General features: G+C 41.8%; 1 protein-coding gene across 1 annotated transcript in view; it reads left to right on the top strand.

Moving 5' to 3' along the window:
- Positions 1-15311, top strand: part of dnajc7 (DnaJ (Hsp40) homolog, subfamily C, member 7) — a 50248-nt gene that overhangs the window by 1413 nt on the left and 33524 nt on the right. The gene's annotated exons all lie outside the window — the stretch shown is intronic.

Genomic DNA, 15311 nt, shown 5'->3' with positions numbered 1-15311 from the left:
CCCGAGAAGTTGTGGACTGAATGGTTGCCACTGTATTGGAAAATTATACGATGATTCCTTTGCTATTTCACCCATGATTGTACTAATTTCAACGTACAATTAACATTTTGATCTATTCCGTTACATGAAACCTGTATTGAATTAGCTTTGATTCTTCCCAGGCATACATCCATGGAAGTCCATCACCTTGAAATCGTTTGACTTTTATTCATCAGTCTGCAGAATAAAGATCCTGAAAAGAGAGCCCATTAGACTTGGCACACTTGTATTGGCCCTCTGAAAGCTTAACACTTCTACTCTTTCCTAGTACCTTTACTTAAGTTTTTTTCTTCAATATTTTTAATCCTTCTTTAAAGATGGTAATAGATTCTTTACAGCCCTGTTTTCTTTTGAGTATCCTTTGTGCTATTCAAAGGAAGAAACAAATCTTATCCTTTTGTTCTTCTGATTAGCTTAAATTTACACAGCTGCTAGTTTCCAATTCAGAAACCGAGGAAATTAACTTTCTCCAAATTTGCTTCATGTCATAGAATCACAGTCATACAGCACAGAAACTGCCCTTCTGGCTCATATCCCTCCAAATGTTTCCTGTTCATAAATTATCTAAATGTCTTTTAAACGTTATGTGTATGGGATTGTCTGATGGCTTTTAGGTCAGGAGAGTTGTGGTAAGGGCTATGTATCGAGGTAGAGAATAGCATGTGAATGTTTATAACTGTGCTTAGAAACAACCCTATTCGGAAGCTCACCTGCAGACTTGTTAAGTAATTCTTTCTCGGACCCCGACTTGCATATGTCTGGGAAACGTTATGTGTGACTGAATTGGAATTCAAAATGGACGTCTTGTGGAGGAGTATTTGAGCAGAGACAAATAGATCACATCAGTCTTCCAAAAGCCTGACAGTGGGGTGCTATTACTCAGCAGTTCACAATTAAACATTAAACTCATTACATAAAGGGGTTATGTCTGAATTTCAGAAGATTTTGATTGAGTTTGTCCGTTGAATGCTTCATCGTTGCAGTTTTCATTTATATAACACTTGTTCTTCCAGACAACTGTGTGGAAACTGTTAATTATAGAACGGTTACAGATGACATAAAAATGTTATATTTGTCATCAGAAGTCTTGGGTGACAAAATTTTCTTTCTGAAAGTGCGCTCCAACTCTTATGATAAAATATTACAGGTGTACTTCATGCTGAAAATTTCTGAGCTAATTTGGTGTTGGGGTAGGTTAGTGTAGAGCTGGAACACTATTAGAACATAGAACAATACAGCACAGTACAGGCCCTTTGGCCCACGATGTTGTGCCGAACTTTTACCTGAAACCTAAGGTCTATCTAACTTCCACCCCTACCTTATACTATCATCCATATGCCTATCTAATAGCAGCTTAAATGCCCCTAATGAGACTGGCCCCACTACCCTCTCCAGCCATGCATTCCACGCCCCTACCACACACTGAGTAAAGAAAAGTACTTCACTGCCTCCCTAAGGGGTAAACAATGCAGTAGGAGAAATATTATAAATTGCAAAATAAGAAGGCGTCTCAATATTTTGCAAGTTTCAATCAGATTCCCCCTGATCCTTCTAAACTCTATGGAGTACAGAACCAGAGTCCTCAACTCTCCTCATGTGACAGATTCCTCATCCCTGGGATCTTACATGTCAATCCTCTCTGGGCTCCTCTGAAACATTCTACCTTAGATTCAGGGCTTGAAATTGCTCACAATATTTCAAATATGGTCTAACCAGAGCCTTATACAGCCTCAGCAGGACATCTCTGCTCTTGTATTCTAACCCTCTTGAAGTGAATGCTAACATTGCATTTGCCTTCCTGACTGAACCTGCCTGTTAACCTGAAGAGAATCCTGAACTTGGGAGTACCAGAAAAACTCTGGTTTGATCCACTTGCAGTAGTGTTGTTTAGAACTGAATGTTGGACTGGTGTTAGCATTTTTTACCGCTTATCATGTTGCAGATCATGCCAGTCAGATCTGTTACATGGGTAAGTTTGAATTTATTTGAGAGCTGGGAGCTCGTACAAAATGGCTGTTGCTCATGTTTTATTTTCTGTAACTTGCCCACAGAGGCAGTTTCTCCACATCTGTAAAATATTCTGCTGTTAGTGTTGGAAAAGTTTACCTGTTGGGTGATAGAAATTGTCATCTTTGGCAGATCTGTTGAACCTTTATCTAAAAGGGTACAATAGTATTTCCAGTGATTAAAAGTGATGTAATTCCTGAAAACAAAATGAAAAAATATCAAGTGGTAGTATTTGCTGCTGTCCAATGATCAAGTGTAAAAAAAATTATTTTAAATCAAATTAGGAAACACCTTCTTAGTAGATGGATCTTGAATCCAGACCTGGAGTGGGGACATTGCCACAAGACCTTGGCGAGCAAGCCAGTGGATTCAAATGAACTGAATCTTTTAAGTTTGACCTCCCAAATTAATTTGCTGAATGACTACCTTTATATCTCAGATTAATTAATTCAAGTTAAATTCCATCAGCTGCCAAGGTCGGATTTGGGCCTCAGGATTATTCATCTAATTACATTATCATTACAAACTGCTTTCCTGGAATATTAGCAAGTCTTATATGAAAAGGTAGAGTAAATTGATAATATTTCTTACAATGCACCAATTAATTTTATCAAATCTGTAATGCATTCAAGGGTTTCTATAGAATGCTGTATGTTTCATCATTTATTGGCTTGTCAGCAAATCGATCTTTTCAACATATTTATTCTATATTCAGTGTGCCCATGAACAGAACACTCTTGTGTGGCTTGTCAAGATGATGAGGGGAAAATACAGCAGTTAGTTTCCAGAGTTCTGGCTTAAATTTCCCAGGTATATGACAATATTAAGCTTGTGCCCTGAATCAGTCTTAGGGTCTCAGATTTAAATCGGTTTGCAGACTAATTGCATAAGACTTGAATTGTAATTGTAAACAGTTAATAGCAGCCAACCAGCTCTTAAGGAGAGATAAAACCTGAACTGAGCAATGATGTAATAATGGGAACTGCAGATGCTGGAGAATCCAAGATAATGAAATGTGAGGCTGGATGAACACAGCAGGCCCAGGAGCACAAAAGCTGACGTTTCAGGCCTAGACCCGAAACGTCAGCTTTTGTGCTCCTGGGATGCTGCTGGGCCTGCTGTGTTCATCCAGCCTCACATTTCATTATCTGAGCAATGTTGCCTGTCAGTAAGGAGTGAATGGCCGTGTTGCTTTTCTCTACAACATACGATCATTGAGCAGGACTGGCAGTTTCTCGGACCTGTTCTGTCATTCAATAAGATCACAGCTGACCTGATTATAACCTCAAATCTGCATTCCCACCTACCCTGATAACATTTTACCTCTGGTTTAATGAGGATCTATGTATCTCTCCTTTAAAAATTTCTTGAGGTTTATTTTATTCACTTGGAAGAGGTGGGCATCATTGGCTGGACTAACATTTATTTCCTGTCCTTAGTTGCCCTTGAGAAGCCTTCTTAGGGAAAACAGTTTCACTTTGTCTCTGTTTTAAATGGGAAACCCCTGACTTCCAACCAGTGACACCCTAGTTCTAGATTCTCCCATTAGAGAAAACATCTTCTCACAGCTGCCCTGTCAAGACCCCTCAGGATCTTGAATTTCAGTCAAGTCACCTCTTATTCTTTTGAATTCCAGATACAATCCTCGCCTGTCCAACCTCATAAGGCAACCTGCCCACATCAGGTATTAGTCTAGGAACGCTTGTCTAGACAATGTCCAACATACACAAAAACTTCCTTAAATAAGCTCATGCGGTATATAGTACTGTGATGTGATCACATTAGTCACCTGTATAACGGAAGCATAACCTCCTTACTTTTGGAAACCAAAAGAACTGCAGATGCTGGAGACCTGAAACAAACAGAAGCAGAATTTGCTGGAGGAACTCAGTAAATCTGACAGCATCTGTGGAGGAAAAATCCATTAAGTGTTTTGAGTCCTGTGACCCTTAGGAACTAGAAGCAGCTAGAAAAATTTGAACTAATGAAAGGAGGCAATGGTTGGGGAAGGAGAATAAAGAGAGAGAGGAGAGGGAGTCCAGAGAGAGAGAGTGGAGGTGGGGGAAGAAAGGCAGATAAAAATATTGTTGATAGTAGGCCAGGGAAAATGCTGGATAGATGATAATGGAGACTGAGAGTAATTGAAATTGAAGTGGCAGTACTGAAAGCATTTCGTAAGAGTCATGGAGTGGTGGGGTAGGCAATAGATAAAGAAGTGGGTGGTCACACTCTTAGGTTTAAAACTTGACATTGAGTCAAAGGGTGTTGTTTTCTATGCAGCCAACCTATTTTCAACTACTCGTGGTCCCACTGTCACCAACCATCATTAGATTCTCTTTTTCCCAGGGCTTCTTTCTTTCAATCTTTCTTTCCCTTTTTATTTCCATCGTTCTCTCGCACACTCTCTCACTCTCTTGTGCTCACATAGAATCTCTACAGTGTGGAAACAGGCCGTTCGGCTCAACAACCCCATACCGCCCTTCTGAAGACCATCATACCCAAACCCATCCTCCTACCCTTTGCCTGTAACCTGCATTTCCCATGCTTAATCCGCCTGACTTGCACATCCCTCGACACTACGGGCAATGGTAGCATGGCCAAGCCGCTTGAACTGCACGGTGCACGTTTTTGAACTGTGGGAGGAAACCGGAGCACCCAGAGGAAAGCCATACAGAGACAGGGAGAATGTGAAAACTTCAGATAAACAGTTGTCCAAGGGTAGAATTGAACCCATGTCCCTGGTGCTGTGAGGCAGCAGTGCTGACCACTGAGTCACAGTGATGTTTCTCATGTTCACTCCCTCGCTCACTCTCATGTTCTCGCGCGCTCTCTCTCTCTCTCTCTCTCTCTCTCTCTCTCTCTCTCTCTCTCTCTCTCTCTCTCTCTCTCTCTCTCTCTGTCCCCTCTCCCCCCCCTCCCCTCTCCCCCCCCCCTCTCCCCCCCTCCCTCTCCCCCCCCTCCCTCTCCCCCCCCTCCCTCTCCCCCCCCTCCCTCTCCCCCCCCTCCCTCTCCCCCCCCTCCCTCTCCCCCCCCTCCCTCTCCCCCCCCCTCCCTCTCCCCCCCCCTCCCTCTCCCCCCCCCTCCCTCTCCCCCCCCCTCCCTCTCCCCCCCCTCCCTCTCCCGCCCCCTCCCTCTCCCGCCCCCTCCCTCTCCCCCCCCTCCCTCTCCCCCCCCTCCCTCTCCCCCCCCTCCCTCTCCCCCCCCTCCCTCTCCCCCCCCTCCCTCTCCCCCCCCTCCCTCTCCCTCTCCCCCCCCCCCCCATGCTCGCATGCTGTCTGTTTTTTGTGCTCACGTGCCCTTGTGTTCTCACATTCTCGCACGCGCATGTGCTCTCTCTCACGCACGTGTGCTGTCTGTCTCTCTTGCGCACGCGCTCCATCTCTGTCTCAATACCCTCCTTTCCCCCTCTCGTTCTCTCTCCCATTCTCTTTCTCCTCTCGTTCTCGCTCTTGCTCATTCTCACGCTCACTTTCTCGCACCGTCTGTCTCTCACGCTTGCTTTCTCTCTCATTCTCTGCCCCTTCTCTCTCTCTATTCATTTTTCCATCCACTGGGCTTGCTCTCCGCCTACCTGCTCACTCATCAGCCCCTCCCCTCCCAGCTGAATTTCTGTTTTTGCTTCCTCTGTACTTTTATGTTCAGTTCCTCTTGTGATAAATTCAGTTATTTTATTAGCCTAGCTAATTACTTGCTGTGCCTGCATTCTAACTTTGTGTGAGTCATGCAATAGGAAAGCAAAGGCTTAGCATTGATCTAATAGAGATGTGTCCGGTTGTGAAGTGGTTTAGGTTGGCATAGAGAAGATGTTTTAGCTTCTGAGCAAGTCCAAAACTGAAATACATGAAAAGGCAGGATCACAATCAATCTAATAGAGTATTCAGCAAAACATCTTGCCCAAAGGGTGGTTGATTAGTTGAATGGATTAGTATCAAAGCATTTAAAGGGAGGCTTGAGAAGTATGAAAGGGAGAATGGAGGGAAACGTTATGCTGTTTTGCTCGGATGCAGTGGGGTCTGGGAGGAACGTAAGCCTTGGCACAGACCATTTAAGTCCAGTGGCCTGTTTCTGTCATAAATACTCTGTTATAGGTAGTATGAATAAGAGCTTCTGGCTATAATCACACTGTAATGTTCAACAGGAGCTGAAACTGAAGGTTTGCTTTTAACATTAATAAGTGTTCTGATGTAGGAGACTGCAATCCTGAGTGAGTTCTTAGTACATTGTTGTAGGAATGCACTCGTTTAGGGTTGTTATTCATTTCACTTATTCATAGTCAAGTTTTGCTTGCTGATTTCTAACTGAAGTGCACAATTGATAGCAAATGGCTTGTGTGGCTTTTTATTGCCACAAAGTGACAACAAAAATTAAATTCCTCAGGGATACAGTGGCAAGAATACACCTGCTGTTGATTGTATCAGGCAGCTTTCATTATGTGGAGTATTACCAGGAACTAGCCACTCAGATTCCCCATTTTCAAAACAAACATTAGGATTTAATCGTTAAAAACCTTCAACACTGTAGTGGCATGTTCACCGTACAAATAATTGTTATCTCTGCTTTACAGATGGTAGGGTTTTATTGGAAAACTTCGAAATTCAGGCTTGATTAAATAGGATGTACAAAATTCATTACCTGACCAGTAGATCTCCCAGAAGAGCCAGAGCATGATGAAATTCCCTTTGAGCATGTGAGTGATATTCTAGGCATAGCTATGAGGGTCTGCATTTTCTGTAAAACACAGTTTGTGGTAGAATTACAAAACTGTAGTTATGTGAATCACCTTACTTTGGGAAAATGTTGAGGGTCCTGGAGAGGGTTTGGAACCATTTACCAAATGGTTTCAGGATGGGTAATTTTGGCTACAAGGCTAATTTTGGATAAGTGTCCTCCTTGAAGCAAAAAAAGAGAGGATTTTTGATTGAAGCATGCAAGGTTTGGATATGTTTGGATATGGTAGACAAGGAAATCTGTTCTCATTAGTGCATGATGCGAGAATGAGGGGACACAGTTTTATATTTTTGGTAAGTGGTGCAGGGGAAAATGAAGGTGGACTATTTTCGCAGTTAATGTTAATGACCCGGAACTTGCTGACCATGAGAGCCATAGAGACCGAAACAATCAATGATTTGCAAACGAATTGAATGGGCATTTGAAGGCTACAAGAATTGAGTGCATGAGTGGGACTGACTGGATTGTTCCACCAAGAGCTGGTATGTAATTGGGCCAAAAGGCTTCCTGTGTAATAATAATTCAGGCTTTGACCATGTGCCCAAATAAGGAATATGCAGTATGCACAATAAATTTGCTGTACAGTTGATTGTATGTGTCATTTATTACAATACCAGTTTCTGATAATAAGACAAAGAACTGCAAATCTGGGTGATCTGAAACAAGAACAGAAATTGCCAGAGTACCTCAAGTCTGGCACCATCTGTGGGGAGAAAGCAGAGTTAACATTTTGAGTCCAAGATCCTCCTTCAGAACTGACTCAATGTTAACTTTGCAGAGAAAGCAGAAGCTGCTATTCCTGCTGAGTTCCTTTGATGGAATGCAAGTCTCTCAGATATAAGGAATGAACTTGCAACGTATAGTTACATACACAACCTCAGGATGGTCCAGAGAAAAGGAAAATATTTTTGTCACAGCAGTTGTAATGTAATCCAGCTGCCCATTTGCACAGGGCAAGCTCTCACACATAGCAATAAACCAAGTGACAAGAGGATTTGATAGTTGCTGATTGAGGTTTAAAGGATAGTGGCTCTGTTGCTCTTCGAAAAATGCCATGAGATCATTTACACATTTTCTGAGTACTGCACTGGAATATTAGTATACATTACATGCTCATGTCCTTGTGGATGCCTTGCACCCTCTTTCTAAGCACTGAGCCAAGGCTTACACTCTAGCTTTTCTCAACCTCTACCGTATAAAGATCTGCAGCCTACCACAGCGTGAAATTTCAGTTGTAGTAGGTACAAAATTTGCAATCTCAATAAGTTGCTGCTTAGAGAGAAAATGGAATACAGTGTAATGTTCCAAATTTGTATGGACTTTTAATGTAGAGAAGTCTCTCATAGCAGTTCACAAGTTGGAAATGGAAACTGAGAAGCAATGGGTTGGTGAGCTTTGTTGACTGAGTGGCTAATTTACAATGCAGAGTAAAGCCAATAGCATTCAATAGCATTAACCCTTGGGTTAAACTACCACCAATCAGCTCTGTCTAATGAGAGAGCAGCCCTGTGGTTGTTTGGGACTATGATGACTTTATTTACTTTTATGTTGATGAGCAAAATATTCGAAAACTTGAAGACAGCCATGAGAAAACACTCCTAAAATAACCTCTATTCTAGTGGCATGTATCATCACTTTCTGATTTTAATCTCCGGAAGGACAATTTGCAATTTCAAATCCTGAAGCTGTACTTGCCCAGTTCTTGAAGTATGCTGAATTGCTCAGTTGTAAGTCAGTGTTGCCTCATGATTCAAACTCCCCGATGCATTGCATTGAGCATAGTAACCACACAGATTGAGAATGGGTGGAAGATAACTGAACTTAAGGCAGTAGATAAAAGCCTTGAATACCAATGGTTTAATATCCTGCGAGATTAACGTTTTTATTTTGGTGCTCCTGACTGCAGCCAATCAAATGAGTTAGTAGTTGATGGGATGGCCATAGACATATCCTTGAATCCATGTCCAGACGAAGGTATGTCTAATCTGGTCCCATGCTGTTGACATCTAAAAGTAATTTTGTTCCCACCACTGACTAAATAGTAAGATCAAGCATATGAATTTGTAAAGGAGCGAAATAAAAGATGTAGGTACTAGTCAATTCATCGAGTAGCACAACTTTTTATTGCCACAAAGTTACATCAAGTCTGATGCTAAAAGCTGCTCATGTTGATCAAAGCTATCCTGCCTGAAACTTGTCTTCTGGATTTTATCAGTAAAGGCGTATACTGATCATAGTTATTTCTTTAAATCTCCTCCATCCCTTGTCCAGCCTGCATCATTGGAAAACAAACGGGTTTAAAATCAATTCTTGCTGGGCTTACCCTTTTTAAGAACTGACTGAAATTGTGGATCTGATTATGTAGTTTTGGATTCAAGATCAGTGCTGTTATAAGAATAAATTTTGGGGATACAGAATGAGTGATTTTTATCATGAGCTGTTTACCAATCCTTTTTATGATAGCTTCAGCAATGCTGTGCTCTAATATTACTGTTTCTATGTTTAGATGAACACTTCAGCATTTGTACACTCGTCAAGGACGTTCATGTACTGTGTTATTTATTTTAAATAGTGATCAGAACATAGTTCATTCCTTGTAAACTGGTAGCTAAGATTTACTTCCAAAAACCTTATTAGGAACTTCCCTTTTTGCATTCTCATGAATATTCAGACATTTTTAGTTGACACATCACTGTAAAGTGCCCAATATAATTGTATTCAAGTTCCTCCAAGTATTTTTCTCTTGATAAGAGAGTCTTCTGGAAATGTGACTCAGTGTCTGAAACAAAGACATGTTGATGTTGTGCCGGCCTTGCTGATTGTTGTTCTCTTGAAATGTAAGCCAAACTTTCACTTTCCATTCCTGACGCACTGCGACCTTCCTAGATTTTTTTCTGTTTTGTTTTCAGATTTCAATCTTCATTTTACGTTGCATCTCACTACACCTTTCAGTTAATGGTTTACTCTTGTAAAAGTATATTTTTTAAAAATGGGTAACAGCAAAGTAGCTATGGGTAGTCTGCTCTGAAATAAACAACTTACTCCTTAATTTACCTGTGTAGAGTTAGGAAGGTTCCGTATTCAATCAAAGCTTTAGTAAATTGTAAATATATGCAATGTTCAAACATGGAGCCCTAACCTATGTAAAGGAAACAAGCACTGAATTTTGAGCATCAGTCTAATTCTGTATTTAGCATCTGCACATTTTTAAAAAGGTAGATTTTGAAACCGTAAAAGGATAAATTTAATTAAAACCTATTTTATTCAGAAAGTAACAATAGATGTGGTCTTTGAACTTGGAGCAATTGCTGCAGAATAACAAGATAATAAAATGTGAGGCTGGATGAACACAGCAGGCCAAGCAGCATCTCAGGAGCACAAAAGCTGACGTTTCGGGCCTAGACCCTTCATCAGAGAGGGGGATGGGGAGAGGGAACTGGAATAAATAGGGAGAGAGGGGGAGGCGGACTGAAGATGGAGAGTAAAGAAGATAGGTGGAGAGAGTATAGGTGGCGAGGTAGGGAGGGGATAGGTCAGTCCTATCCAGATTTTCTCCCCTTCCCCTACTGCATCCCTAAACCAGCCTAGTTCGTCCCCTCCCCCGACTGCACCACACAACCAGCCCAGCTCTTCCCCCCCCCCCACCCACTGCATCCCAAAACCAGTCCAACCTGTCTCTGCCTCCCTAACCGGTTCTTCCTCTCACCCATCCCTTCCTCCCACCCCAAAGCCGCACCCCCAGCTACCTACTAACCTTATCCCACCTCCTTGACCTGTCCGTCTTCCCTGGACTGACCTATCCCCTCCCTACCTCCCCACCTATACTCTCTCCACCAATCTTCTTTACTCTCCATCTTCGGTCCGCCTCCCCCTCTCTCCCTATTTATTCCAGTTCCCTCTCCCCATCCCCCTCTCTGATGAAGGGTCTAGGCCCGAAACGTCAGCTTTTGTGCTCCTGAGATGCTGCTTGGCCTGCTGTGTTCATCCAGCCTCACATTTTATTATCTTGGAATTCTCCAGCATCTGCAGTTCCCATTATCTCTGCTGCAGAATAACATTTCTTTTTCATCTATTTTCAGTTGAGTTTTCGGAATTCAAATGTTAGCCAGTTTCTAACACCAATATCAATTTAAAATAATTGCGTTATGTGCGAAGAGCAAGCTATTGGTTTTTCTTGAAGTTTAGTATTAATGAGTTGCTTCCGTAAATATTAATCACATCCTTCAATTGTTTTGTTTTGTCAAGGAAATGTTTGCCATAGTAGTTTCATTTTCTCCACCCTTCCTTAGGTCACCAATTAATTTTTAAATTAGGAGGCACTTGTTTCAGATTGCTGGCGTCATCCAGAAATTCCTGCTTTCATTTGTGGTGCTGCCATTTAGAATACTTTTGCCGTCTTCTGTTAATTCAAAGTCACCTTTCCTTAAGAAATCAAATTATCCAGTAATTGAAGATTAAGCAAGTTTAATGAAACAGCACAGGAGGCAATTTTTGCTTGATTTCATTTTAAATTAGCAGTTAATTTGAATTAAGCAACTCTAAGGCGAAGCAAGTAAATTATTGCACTTTTCAGTCCTAGCTAGTAAAGGATGAAATGCAAAATAAAACAACTTCAGAAAGGAGGCAATTTTGTGTGATCTTTTCTACTCCAATATTAGGAGCTGCTTTATTATAGCAGTGTTTAAATTATTAATTTTAAACCACACCATTTTAATTAAATACAAAGTTTTGGTGCCTCTTATTTCTTATGTAAGTTTCAATCAGATGCAAAACAAAGCCCAAAACTGCTCACAGTATTGTAAATGCAGTCTCACCAGAGCGTTGCACAGCCTTAGCAATTCTTCCTTGCTCTTTATATTTTAGCCTTCTTGAAAGAAATGCTAACATTGCATTTGACTTCTGAATTTCCACCTGATTCTGCATGGTAATCTTCAGAGATTCCTGAACTAAGACTCCTAAGTCCTTTTGTGCTTCAGATTTCGAAAGCCTTTCCCTGTTTAGAAAATATTCGACATTTCTAATTCTTCCTGCCTAAGTACATAACTTCACATGTTCCACATTGTATTCATAAGCCACTTCTTTGCCCACTGCTAACCTGTCCGGGTCCTTCTGCAGCCTCCCTGCTACCTCAGCATTACCCATGCCTCCATCTATTAGTTTAGATTCCCTACAGTGTGGAAACAGGCCCTTCGGCCCAACAAGTCTACACCTCCCCTTGAAGCATCCCACCCAGACCCATCCCCCTATAACCCACACACCCCTGAACACTACGGGCAATTTAGCATGGCCAATCCACCTAGCCTGCACATCTTTGGACTGTGGGAGGAAACTGGAGTGCCCAGAGGAAACCCATGCAGACATGGGGAGAACGTGCAAACCCCACACAGACAGTTGCCCGAGGTTGGAATTGAACCTGGGTTCCTGGTGCTGTGAGGCTGCAGTGCTAACCACTGAGCCACTGTGCTGCCCCATTACCCCATTTAGAAGTTCTCCTGATATCTGTTTTTTGCAACTTGTTTACCTGTTCAAGCTATTGCACTTTTTGTTGAACTAGCAACTTATGTAGAGGAGTTTGGAATTTGATGCAATGAGAGAAGTACAGAAATAGTGAAGGAATGGAATTATAATTTGTTGAAATCGAAAAAATATTTGTTTTGTGCATCAAGTTATCTCTACATTTTAAAAATAATTCTTCTCTTAATTTGCCTGTTCCTTAATTCTGCCCAAGCCATGCTACATTCTGTAGTTGTTCAGTAATCTGTTAGACTTGAGTATGATTATTACTTCCTAGCCATTTGATCCCGAGGGGACTTGATCAGCTGACTGTTAAAAGGATGTATCCCCTTGAGAAGTGAGACACTAGGGTTTTAGTTTAAAAATAAGGGATCACCCATTTAAGATATAGAGATGAAGGGTTGAGTCTTTCAAATGCTTTTCCTCAAAAGGCAGTGTATGCCAAATCTTTAAATATTTTTTAATGCAGAGTAGATATATTCTTGAGTACCATGCAAAAGTGAAGAATTATTGGACATATGCAGAAATGTAAATTTGTGATTAAAATCAGGTCACCCTCAATCTTATTGAATAGCAGAGAAGGCCCAAAGGACAGAGTGACTTACTGTATTCCATGGTGGTACAATGTTCATTTCCAACTATAGTTTGCCTAGTATTCGGTCTGATCACTCCATTATATTTCTTGTCTCCACCAACCAGTTACCTTCCCCAATTGCTCTCAAATTATGAAATAGAAATTATCTGCAGGAAACAATATTTCATTCCTTACGTGTTACAACGTGTCGTCTGCAAGGTGTTAGAAAGGATTCTGAGGGATAGGATTTATGACCATCTGGAAGAGCATGGCTTGATTCAGTGCAGTCAACACGGCTTTGTGAGGGGCAGGTCGTGCCTCACAAACCTTATCGAGTTCTTTGAGGATGTGACTAGAAAGGTTGATGAGGGTCGAGCTGTGGATATGGTGTATATGGACTTCAGCAAGGCATTTGATAAGGTTCCCCGTGGTAGGCTCATTCAGAAGGTCAAGAGGAATGGGATACAGGAGAACTTAGCTGTCTGGATACAGAATTGGCTGGCCAACAGAAGACAGTGAGTGGTAGTAGAAGGAAAATATTCTGCCTGGAAGTCAGTGGTGAGTGGTGTTCCACAGGGCTCTGTCCTTGGGCCTCTACTGTTTGTAATTTTTATTAATGGGTTGGATGAGGGGATTGAAGGATGTGTCAGCAAGTTTGCAGACGACACAAAGGTTGGAGGTGTCGTTGACCGTATAGAGGGCTGTTGTAGGCTGCAGCGGGACATTGACAGGATGCAGAGATGGGCTGAGAGGTGGCAGATGGAGTTCAACCTAGATAAATGCGAGGTGATACATTTTGGAAGGTCTAATTTGAAAGCTGAGTACAGGATTAGGGATAGGATTCTTGGCAGTGTGGAGGAACAGAGGGATCTTGTTGTGCAGATACATAGATCCCTTAAAATGGCCACCCAAGTGGACAGGGTTGTTAAGAAAGCATATGGTGTTTTGGCTTTCATTAGCAGGGGCATTGAGTTTAAGAGTCGTGAGACCTTGTTGCAGCTCTATCAAACTTTGGTTAGACCACACTTGGAATACTGCGTCCAGTTCTGGTCGCCCTATTATAGGAAAGATGTGGATGCTTTGGAGAGGGTTCAGAGGAGGTTTACCAGGATGCTGCCTGGACTGGAGGGCTTATCTTATGAAGAGAGGTTGACTGAGCTCGGACTCTTTTCATTGGAGAAAAGGAGGAGGAGAGGGGACCTAATTGAGGTATACAAGATAATGAGAGGCATGGATAGAGTTGATAGCCAGAGACTATTTCCCAGGGCAGAAAAGGCTAACACGAGGGGTCATAGTTTTAAGCTGGTTGGAGGAAAGTATAGAGGGGATGTCAGAGGCGGGTTCTTTACACAGAGAATTGTGAGAGCATGGAATGCGTTGCCAGCAGCAGTTGTGGAAGCAAGGTCATTGGGGACATTTAAGAGACTGCTGGACATGCATATGGTCACAGAAATTTGACGGTGCGTACATGAGCAGTGGTCGGCACAACATTGTGGGCTGAAGGGCCTGTTCTGTGCTGTACTGTTCTATGTTCTATGTTCTACAACTTGTTAAAAGCTTTTTTTTATTTTGCTAAAGGAGCTCACCTCTGAGAAGTTCCTTTCTGAAACATTTTCGGTATTTTCTTCTTTTGCCAAAAATGTTCCTCATTTTAATGCACTGTTTGTTAGTTACTCAATGATAAGTTTCATATTTGTTGAGAAAAAGTTGAATTAAAATGTGAAAAATGCACAAGCATGAGATTTTCTAATTTTCATTGACATTACATGTAGAACATCACTTAAGTATTTCAATTAATTAGAGCATCCTATATCCCATGTCTGCTGATGTAATGTCAACCTGGAGAGTTTATTTTTAGGCTGTGCACATTGGTGAAGAGCCTGGTTCTGTTGTTGGTGTCAACTCGTAATAAAATTTCAGTCTTTAACAGACTAATCATAACTTTCTATTGAGCATTATTAGTAACAATTGTGTATTGCCAGAATAAACTATTTCATTAAATAACATTAAGATCAAATAAGTGCTAGGCAATGACCATCTCCAACTAGAGAGAATTGAGCCATCATCCTTCAATGGCATTTACCATCACTGAACCCCCTACTATCAAAATCTTGGGGATACCATTCCCAAATTTAAACTAGACTAGCTATATGAATTCAGTGGCTACGAGAGTATGTCAAGGATAGGGAATCCTGTGGCCAGTAATTCTGCTGCCCTGTACCCCAAAGTCAGTCCACCATCTATGAGGGACACGTTGGAAGAATGATGGAATACTGCCCACTCACCTTTTTGCCCTGTGACCACGTTTGGATAATCGAAAGTAATTTACCTGCACCGTGTCCACCTTGGTCTACTATATTCACTTCACAATGTGGTCCCTAATTTGGGGAAACAAAACGCAGGCTGGGTGGCAGCTTTGCTGTATAACAGTGGTCTGCAAAAATGACCC

Source organism: Stegostoma tigrinum, chromosome 31 (genome assembly GCF_030684315.1).
Source record: "Stegostoma tigrinum isolate sSteTig4 chromosome 31, sSteTig4.hap1, whole genome shotgun sequence".
NCBI lineage: Eukaryota > Metazoa > Chordata > Chondrichthyes > Orectolobiformes > Stegostomatidae > Stegostoma > Stegostoma tigrinum.
Note: the sequence above shows the minus strand (reverse complement) of the source record. Positions and strands in the feature narration are given on the sequence as shown.